General features: G+C 49.0%; 1 long non-coding RNA gene across 1 annotated transcript in view; it reads right to left on the reverse strand.

Moving 5' to 3' along the window:
- Positions 1-4,024: 4,024 nt before the first annotated feature.
- LOC119316487 overlaps positions 4,025-9,023 on the reverse strand; it is an 11,915-nt gene continuing 6,916 nt past the window's right edge. Inside the window, exon 5 of the long non-coding RNA XR_005153031.1 lies at positions 4,025-4,435. This is a non-coding gene — a long non-coding RNA (uncharacterized LOC119316487). The remainder of the gene's footprint in view (positions 4,436-9,023) is intronic.

Genomic DNA, 9,023 nt, shown 5'->3' on the forward strand with positions numbered 1-9,023 from the left:
ACGTGATATCCCATTGTCACCATAGATACGCACGTCAAGACATACATCAAGTGTTCTCAAATCTTTAAAGACTCAATCCGATAAGATAACTTCAAAGGGAAAAATCGATCCATTACAAGAGAGTAGATGGGGGAAGAAACATCATAGGATCCAAATATAATAGCAAAGCTCGCGATACATCAAGATCGTATCACCTCAAGAACGCGAGAGAGAGAGAGATCAAACACATAGTTACTAGTACATACCCTCAGCCCCGAGGGAGAACTACTCCCTCCTCGTCATGGAGAGCACCGGGATGATGAAGATGGCCATCGGAGAAGGATTCCCCCTTCGGCAGGGTGCCGGAACGGGTCTAGATTAGCTTTCGGTGGCTACGGAGGCTTCTAGCGGCGGAACTCCCGATCTATTATGCTCCCCGATCGTTTTAGGGTATATGGGTATATATAGGAGGAAGAAGTACGTCAGGGGAGCCACGAGGGGCCCACGAGGGTGGAGGGCGCGCCCAGGGGGTGGGCGCACCCCCTGCCTCCGGCTTCCTCGTTGATCCCCTTACGTGCACTCCAAGTCTTCTGGGTTTCTTCTGGTCCAAAAATAAGTTCCGTGAAGTTTCAGGTCAATTGCACTCCGTTTGATTTTCCTTTTCTACGATACTCTTAAAACAATGAAAAAACAGAAACTGGCACTAGGCTCTGGGTTAATATGTTAGTCCCAAAAATCATATAAAAGTGGATAATAAAGCCCAATAATGTCCAAAACGGTAGATAATATAGCATGGACCAATCAAAAATTATAGATACGTTGGAGATGTATCAGCTACTGGCCCAGGATCCGGAGTGTCCTAGGAATTTTTGGGCTCAATGCGTGGTTCTATGTTTGGAGGACGAAAGGTCTCTTCCCGAAGATGGGTATCCGGCTCGTAGGGCTCGGAGATCCGAACATAGTTTGTTCTTAGCATAGGAGGAGATGTACCCTCAACTTGCTCCTCCACAACTGTCACCAGGTGGGTGACAGGTGGGGACCTGATTTCCCTCTGATTGGGTTTAAGCCCAATCAGATCATAGTCTGTTGCGACCCCCAGGGCGGTGATGCAATATAGCAGTTCATTCAAAGATGAGATATCTGCCGGATCCATCCTATCGATGTTTTTGGGGTCAATGCGAAGATGATTTTTGGTGATCTGAGAGACCATCTTGGGCTTAATGGTCGGGCGGGCGCCCATAGTGAAACTGCCGAGCTGGAGGATCTTCCCAGGGGCTAGGGCTCTTCCACGGGTGATTTTGTCGTTGATGACAAGGCGAGCCATCGATCCTTCTATCGACAACACATAGGAACTCTCAATGAAAGCACCAATGTCGGTGTCAAAACCGGCCGATCTCGGGTAGGGGGTCCCGAACTGTGCGTCTGAGAATCGAAGGTAACAGTTGGCAGGGGACACCATGTTTACCCAGGTCCGGGCCCTCTTAATGGAGGTAATACCCTACTTCCTGCTTGATTGACTTTGATGAATATAGGGATTACAAGAGTTTATCTACCTCGAGACCGTAACGGCTAAACCCTAGATGTCTAACCTGTATGATTATGATTGCCTCTATAGACTAAACCCTCCGGTTTATATAGACACCGAAGGGGCCTAGGGTTGTACAGAGTCGGTTTATAGAGAAATGAATCTTCACATCCGAACACCAAGCTTGCAATCAACACAAAGGAGCGTCCCATCCGGACACGGGGGAAGGCCTTCGTATCTTCACGGCCCATCAGTCCAGCCCATGTCGCATAGCTCGTCCATCCGAGGACCCCTTAATCCAGGACTCCCTCAGTAGGAGGTGCGTAAAGGAAGACCCGTAGTACGAAATGACAACAGCGGATCTGAACAATCTTGCATACGCAGACGAACCATTCGTCCTAGCCAATGATATGGCGCAGGTTTTCTATGTGAAGGACATGTCTACGAAGCCGAGAAAAAGAAAAAAAGATAAGGAAGCGAATACATCATACAATGAGACAAAGCGCCACATAGTTCTTTTAGGGAAAAGAAACATCATGGGAGTGGAGGACAAGACAGGCATGTCAGAAGATTATGAAAAGTTTCATGAAATTGCTCCCTTCACAGTGAATATTGACCCGAGCATCCAGTTAAATGATGATGATTGTCCATGGTTACGGTGCAAAGGGACACACACGAAGAAAAAGTTTTATACCCTAAGATCCACTCTGGGATGTGAGAGGCTTCACCGTCATCACTTTCTTCTCTAGTGAGTTTCCAGAATTATATATCTGGAAAGTCCTACTTCGGACAAATCGGAGGGAATCTTTGTAATAGTTAGGGTACTTATGCGTTTTGGCATTTGAAACACGAAGAAATATTATGTCCAAACAAATTATTTCATGCATTATGATTTGTTGTTGCTTACTTTACAAAATGGACAATCTCTTTCGAAGTATCAGGGTTTCAGACTAAAATCCATCTGTTACAAAGGCATTTCGTTTTTTAAACTTATTTCAACGCCAGACTTTTTGTCCGTTCAATATGCAACATTCAAAGCCACGTCATTAATTTTCAACCCTTTCTGACTTTATTTGCTATTTTTCATGCATTTACCGATTTTTCTTGAGCTAAATGACCCTAAAATTGAAAAGCACTACAAATGAACTATGAAAAGGTCAAAAGTTGGCATGGTATCATCATTTCACCCACATAGAATGTGCTAGAAAGTTGAGAGGGTTACGGTAAAAACTGAATGCACTTCGTGTACAAAATGGACAATCTCTTTCGAAGTATCAAGGTTTCATACGAAAACTCATCTGTTACAAAGGCATTTCATTTTTTAACTTATTTCATTTCGAGACTTTTTATGCGTTCAGTATGCATCATTCAAAGCCACGTCATCAATTTTCAACCCCTTGTGACTTTGTTTGCTATTTTTCATGCATTTACTGATTTTTTTGAGCTAAATGACCCTGAAATTGAAAATCGCTACAAATGAACTCTGAAAAGGTTGAAAGTTGGCATGGTATTATAATTTCACCCACATAGCAGGTGCTAAAAAGTTGATAGGGTTACGACAAAAACTGGATGCACTTCTTGTACAAAAATGAACAATCTCTTCCGAAGTATCAGGTTTCGGACGAAAACTCATCTGTTACAAACACATTTCATTTTTTAAAATAACCTACGAATTACCAAATTGAATATAATGATAAAACACACTAACAACAAAAAAATCACTGAAAAATCTATTTTTAAAGTAAAGTTGTTCACAAACTAGTGATTCACACAAATTTCAAATAATTCAAATTTAAACTATTCAAATTTGAAAACTATTGGCACTAACAAAAAGTTTATAATTTTTGTGACCTAAAGCAAAAAGATTCACTCAGAAACTCTAAATACTAGTAGAATGCCCGTGCTTTGCGACGGGCAAATGATGGTAAATAAATTAAGGGGCAACTATACCTAAAAAAAATTGCAGTGCCCACCACTTTTATTTTTGACCATCAGATCAATATCCAACATTTAGGAGCAAGCCACCAAATGTTCATCTCCCTCCCACACCATCTTCCTCCTCTCCCATGATGACTCCTCCTTTCCCATGGCCTATGCAGGCCTAACCGCCTGCATTCACCCTCCGCGGCTGCCTGCTATCGCTGCCCGCCCTCGCATCGACCTCCCCCATCGTCGTCTTGCCCAGTTTCGGACTTGCTCTCGCCGGCTCCCACTCATACACGGCTCAACATCGCCGTCCCCACCTTCAGCCTCGTACAAAGCAAAAAGTGACTAACGCAAAAAAAATTAGGCCTATGAGATTTCGCAAAATAAATAAATCAAATAACGATACTTTCAGATACGTACTTCGCGTTGCAAATTTATCGTCATAAGTGACTAATCAATGAACAATTATTTGATGTCACAATGATGTAATTTGTCCTTCACCTGAAGGTCCACCTACCAAATCAATTACAACCTATGTTCCTAAAAAAATGGAAGTGATTGCACAAATTTATCAGTTACTCGTGTCTAGTGGCTTGTCCTCTTTGTCACTAGACTACACCAAACATTGAGCTTCACAATAACCCCAACAATCATCCTAAATGAGTTTACCATCTTCCTCGACAACAATTGTGTGGAGCTGCCAAAGTTGCGGACTTTAAAAAAATACAATGAACATGAGCATTGATGGAAAGGGAACAGTCACAACACAATGGCGATCTAACCTTGGGGCGCAACTTTGCTTTCATCCTATGCCAACTCCTTTGATGTCTACCTCCTTTCTCTCGGCTTCATCGCCCCCTCCCTCCTTCCACATTCCCCCACCTTTCTCCTTCGCTTGTCGCATCATCTCCATCGATGTCTATCATTCATATCCCCTAGCTCGCTACCATCATTTCCTCCTACTCCAGCTTGACAAGTGTGTCTCGGCATCACCTTCCATAACGCCTAGCACAAAAACAACAACAAAAAAACATAGACCACCTTCGTGACGAGTGAGAAACTACAACAATTAGGAGTCACATTTGCCCTATTGAAAGATATTTTATGTTAAGGTCAAGCAAAATAGCAGAAAAACATACACCGAAACTTGATAAGTTCACAGGCGAAAAAACAACATTATTTGAAGTTCACCATCTTTGGAAATATTCCTTTAACTTTAGCAAGTCTATGGAAACATTCGAAAAAATAAACTACAAACAGCTCCATGTCTACAATTTGACATCAAAGGATGTGAAGAACGTGATATGTCTACAAGTACATATGGACCTTAATAGTTTAGTTCTAGGCTCCAGCAAGTTAGTATAATATCAGGTGCCCCCAAGTGGTATTTAGATAGCAAGATTTTCTCAAATAATATTATTTTCTGAAACAAGAAAAACACAGTAATCACGTCAAAGAGGTTAACACCAGTTCAAGAAAACAAGAGAAGTGCATGTTTCCAATGATTGAATATGTGGTGATCAGTCAATAGTATTTTAGAGAACACCAGACCAATACCTTCAGAGTTCAGACTGACAAGCATCTATAGATGCCCAACTTCTAGGCCTCTCCAACACAAGGAATTAACCAGCGGCAGCGCCATGTCAGCACGAGCACAACTTGTGTGGCAAGTCGGTCATTTTGCAGGGAAGACTAGTTGCAAAGATTGCAAAGTAGCAGACGCAGATCAAATGGTGCTCAATGGTGGACTGGTGGTTCACCTCATTATTCAGTACTGTATCGGCGGTACCCATTGCCTGCAGAAAGAGAATGGAAGGGATTTTTCTAAGCCCGCGGCAACTTGAGTTGTTGGATCCGTTGGACCTCCTTGCCGAGGATGTTGTATCAAACCATGCTGCCTGTGGTGCGCCACACCAGCTGGAGGTCGGCCCACGGCTCGCCGGGCGCCATCCTCTTGTGCAGGTGGCACTTGAACGTCCACCCTAGCTGACCACCAGCGCCTTGCGTCCAAGATTCTGAACATCAGCACGAACTCATCGTCCCACCGCCGCAGGTACCCGCGCCTGATCCCGGCCTCCGTCACCACGCTCTTCAGTCGCCGTTCCTTGGCCATCGCCCATCGCCTACACGCAAAGCTACCCGGACTTGGCCGTGAAGTAGATGCCCTCGCCGAAGCACTGGGTCACATACCCCGCTGCGTCGCCAAACAGGGCCACGCGACACGAGCGCGGGTGCTCCGGGATCTGGTGCGCCTCCACCATGATCACGCGGCACCCTGCAATCTTGGGGCCCGCCCGCGCCTGGATGCTGGACTAGAGCTTCTTGATCTCCGGCTTGGCGATGATAGTGCCGGTCCCAACGCACAATTGCACATTGGTCTCCATAGGGGAGGGAGGTCTCGGCTAGCGGAAGGATGGTGGTAGCGGCGTGCGCGCGAGCTGGATACCCTCGCTCGGGAGTTAGAGAAGGGGTGGGGCATTTGTTTTCTCTAGGGGTCTATCGTTGATTTGGTAGAGAACAAATAGGAAAGCAAGGTGATAAAAAGTTTCCTGTTTTCCTGCGTGAATAGAGATACCTGGGACGGAGCGAGGCGAAGGAGTTTGATCAAGAGAGCGGTGACACATTAATTTTCTTAAAATCGATCATTTGTTTCCTACTAGATAATTTCCCGTGCGTTACACCGGGGTAGCCTAATTCTAGTGGTTTAACATTGATCATATCTACATGCACATCAAACAGTAGTGTCAACTTTTTCATTACATCGGTCTTTTTCCTGCACTCACTATTCCGTCTCCCCAATCCAAGCATCATTATCTAAATTAACAAAACCGCACTTGATGTTGACCTAAAATAAGACACATCAAAACATTTTTTGGACAAGCGATGTTATACATTTTGATTGACCATTTCATACCTATGCGTTTTTATGTACCAAAAAATTGGATCCTTGGAAGAATAGAATACATCAAGAGTGTCGACATGTCTTCATCATCCATTTATTTTGTTCTCCTTTGTACTCCTCTCAGAAATATGTGCTATTGTTTTCTGCAACACAAAATTACCAATTTTAATCACAACATGTGAAAGCAGCACAAACTAATAATGGGTACCTGCTACATTGTCTCACACCATCATCATTCCCATCCTCTTGGTCTTTAGTCTTCCTCCGAAAACTCTTCCTACCCTTAAGAGGATGCACTCGGTGAGCTTACCTTATGGTTGTCAGTCTCATCATCATCATCGTCCAAAAACTTGGAAGTGCTCCGTTTCTTCACAACCGTTGACTCCTCCCTTTCGTATTTCTGGTAATTCTGTGACAAAGGAAAGCATAGCGGAACTTAGGGTTCGACATTGTCCTGTTCGTTTTGGGTTTCTGGCGTCTGGTTTGAAACAAGGTCGAGCGGATGGCTCTCCGCTCCCCTCCCTCCCCCTTCCCCCATGTGGCGACTCCTGCGTTGGGCTCCTCCCCGTCGGCGACCTTGCTCCTTGCGTCTCCCCCTTCCACCCCTCCGCTGCTCCCTCCGGGCTCCGCTCCGGCGTCGCGTGCCGCCCTGCTCTGCGCTCGGTCCCCCCCCCCTCGCTCTGGCCGCATCTCCCCGCTCCGGGCCAACAAGTTTTGGGCTCTGGATCTCGATGGCTCTGAGTCGGACTCTGAGGCTTCCTCCTCTCCGCCCCGCCCTGTCTCAGCGTGCTGTCCTTCCATGGCTGCGGCGGTGGGTCGCCGGTGCAAGTTCGCGCCTGGGGGGTGGGGGCGCCCCGCTGGGCCTTCCTTGGAGGGTGATGGGTGGCGTCGCGTCTCGCATGATCGTCGACGTGCGTCGTGTTGGTCCCTTGCTGTGGTCTCGTTGGGTTCTGCTGGTGTGGCAGGGACGGTGCCGCCTTCTGTGTTGGGTTCTCCGACGGATCTTCTTGCTTGCTCGGCCTCAGTTGCGGCTTCCGGCGAGCCGGCGGTGTCGGAGTTGGTGCCAACCCTAGATCCGTGATCGGGGGCGGCGCTGGCTCCCCCGCCTGCGGAGCGGGCCCCGTCGGGTGCTCCTGGGCCTGCTGGGCCCGTTGCGGGGTTTGCCTTGTCGTCTCTGTCTGCTTTTCCCCCTCTTCCTTCTTTGGGCTCTAGGCCGCGGGTGGCCCAGGTCCAGCCCACCCCTCCTATGAGGCCTTCTATCGAGCCGGGCCTGGCTCGATCGGGGTATTCATGGGTGCGGAGGGGTGCAGTACCCCCCTTTCTAGGGTTTCCGGCTTCCTCATCCGACCTAACTCGCTACCGTCTCCCCATTCGACGCTTCACCAGATCTCCTCCTCCCCCTCCGCTCTCCCTCTCCTTTGCGGCGGTGGTTGCGATGGACCTCTCCCGTGCGTCCTCCAGTGAGGCGGTCTCCGGCCAGAAGCGAGGGCGCGATGGTTTCGGCGAGGCGGCCGCAGATCTGGAGTATGAGGTGGCGCTCCATGCCAAGCTTCAGGCCTTCCTCGCCCCGGAGGCAGGGTCGCGGCGGCATCGGCCGTCGTGTCTCCTCGCGCCTCGGGTTCGGGCCCTTCTGCACCTCTCCCCCCGCGTCTGGTGCCCCATCGGCGGCGATCGATCCCTGGGAGCTGGTGGCGGCAGCCAGTCGGGCGGGTTCGTCGGGGCCTTCCCAGGCGTCCCCCCAGCTGGGTGCTGCTCCCCGGGGCGGTGCGCCGGTGCGTGCTTCGGTGGCAGCTGGGGGTGGCCCGTCTCGCTTCGTCCCCCGTGGGGCGTCGGGGGCCCCGGTCCGCCACCCTGTTGGCCCTGCTGTCGGGCGGGGGGCTGGATCTAGCCCTGTCTCGTCTGGTGATGGCATTCTCCCTCCTCCTCCTCGTGGATCTAGTCGCAACCCTCCCCAATCCCAAGTCTCCAACCCCATCCTAACCTGCTTCGCGTGTCACCGCCCCGGGCATTTCCAATCTCGCTGTGAACCCCCCCCCCCTTTTGTCTCATCTGCAGAGAAGATGGCCACCTCATGGTGGATTGCCAGAATCGTGTCAAGCCCCCCGCCTTTGTTCACTATGGCACTGGCCTTCCAGGGTGCTCTTTCTTTGCCTTAGACAAGGGGATCCTAGAGGCAGCCCCTATCCCTTCGCTTTCCAATGTTGGCATTATCTCTGTCCAGGCTAAACGCATTTCTTCCCAGACCCTTCTAGATGAACTTCAGTTATGGGATGAGGGTGGTTGGGATTGGCAAATTCGCCAACTTTCTGAGTTCGATTTTGCTACAACTTTCCCCTCCAAAGAAAGCCTCCGTATGATCTCCTCTTGCACTAGCTTCACTCTCCCTCTGAATCAACTTGTGGTCTCGGTTAAAGCTGCTTCCAACGGGTCTAAAGCGATCTCTTCTTTGTCGGATGTGTGGGTTCTGGTCGAAGATGTCCCTCCTAGCATGCGCACCGTAGCGTTCCTCATGGCTTTCGGGGTGCTCATCGGGAAGCCTATCGAAGTGGATCAAGCCTCCCTGGCTATTCTGGGGCCGGCCCGGCTCTGGGTCTGGTGTGTCGATCCCCTATGCATTCGCAGCTCCATTGATGTATTCCCTGCTGTTGGCGGCTTTCGGCTCCGGGTGCGGGTGGAGGGGGCCTCGGGTCC

This window comes from Triticum dicoccoides, chromosome 6A, assembly GCF_002162155.2.
Source record: "Triticum dicoccoides isolate Atlit2015 ecotype Zavitan chromosome 6A, WEW_v2.0, whole genome shotgun sequence".
In the NCBI taxonomy this organism is placed as follows: Eukaryota; Viridiplantae; Streptophyta; class Magnoliopsida; order Poales; family Poaceae; genus Triticum; species Triticum dicoccoides.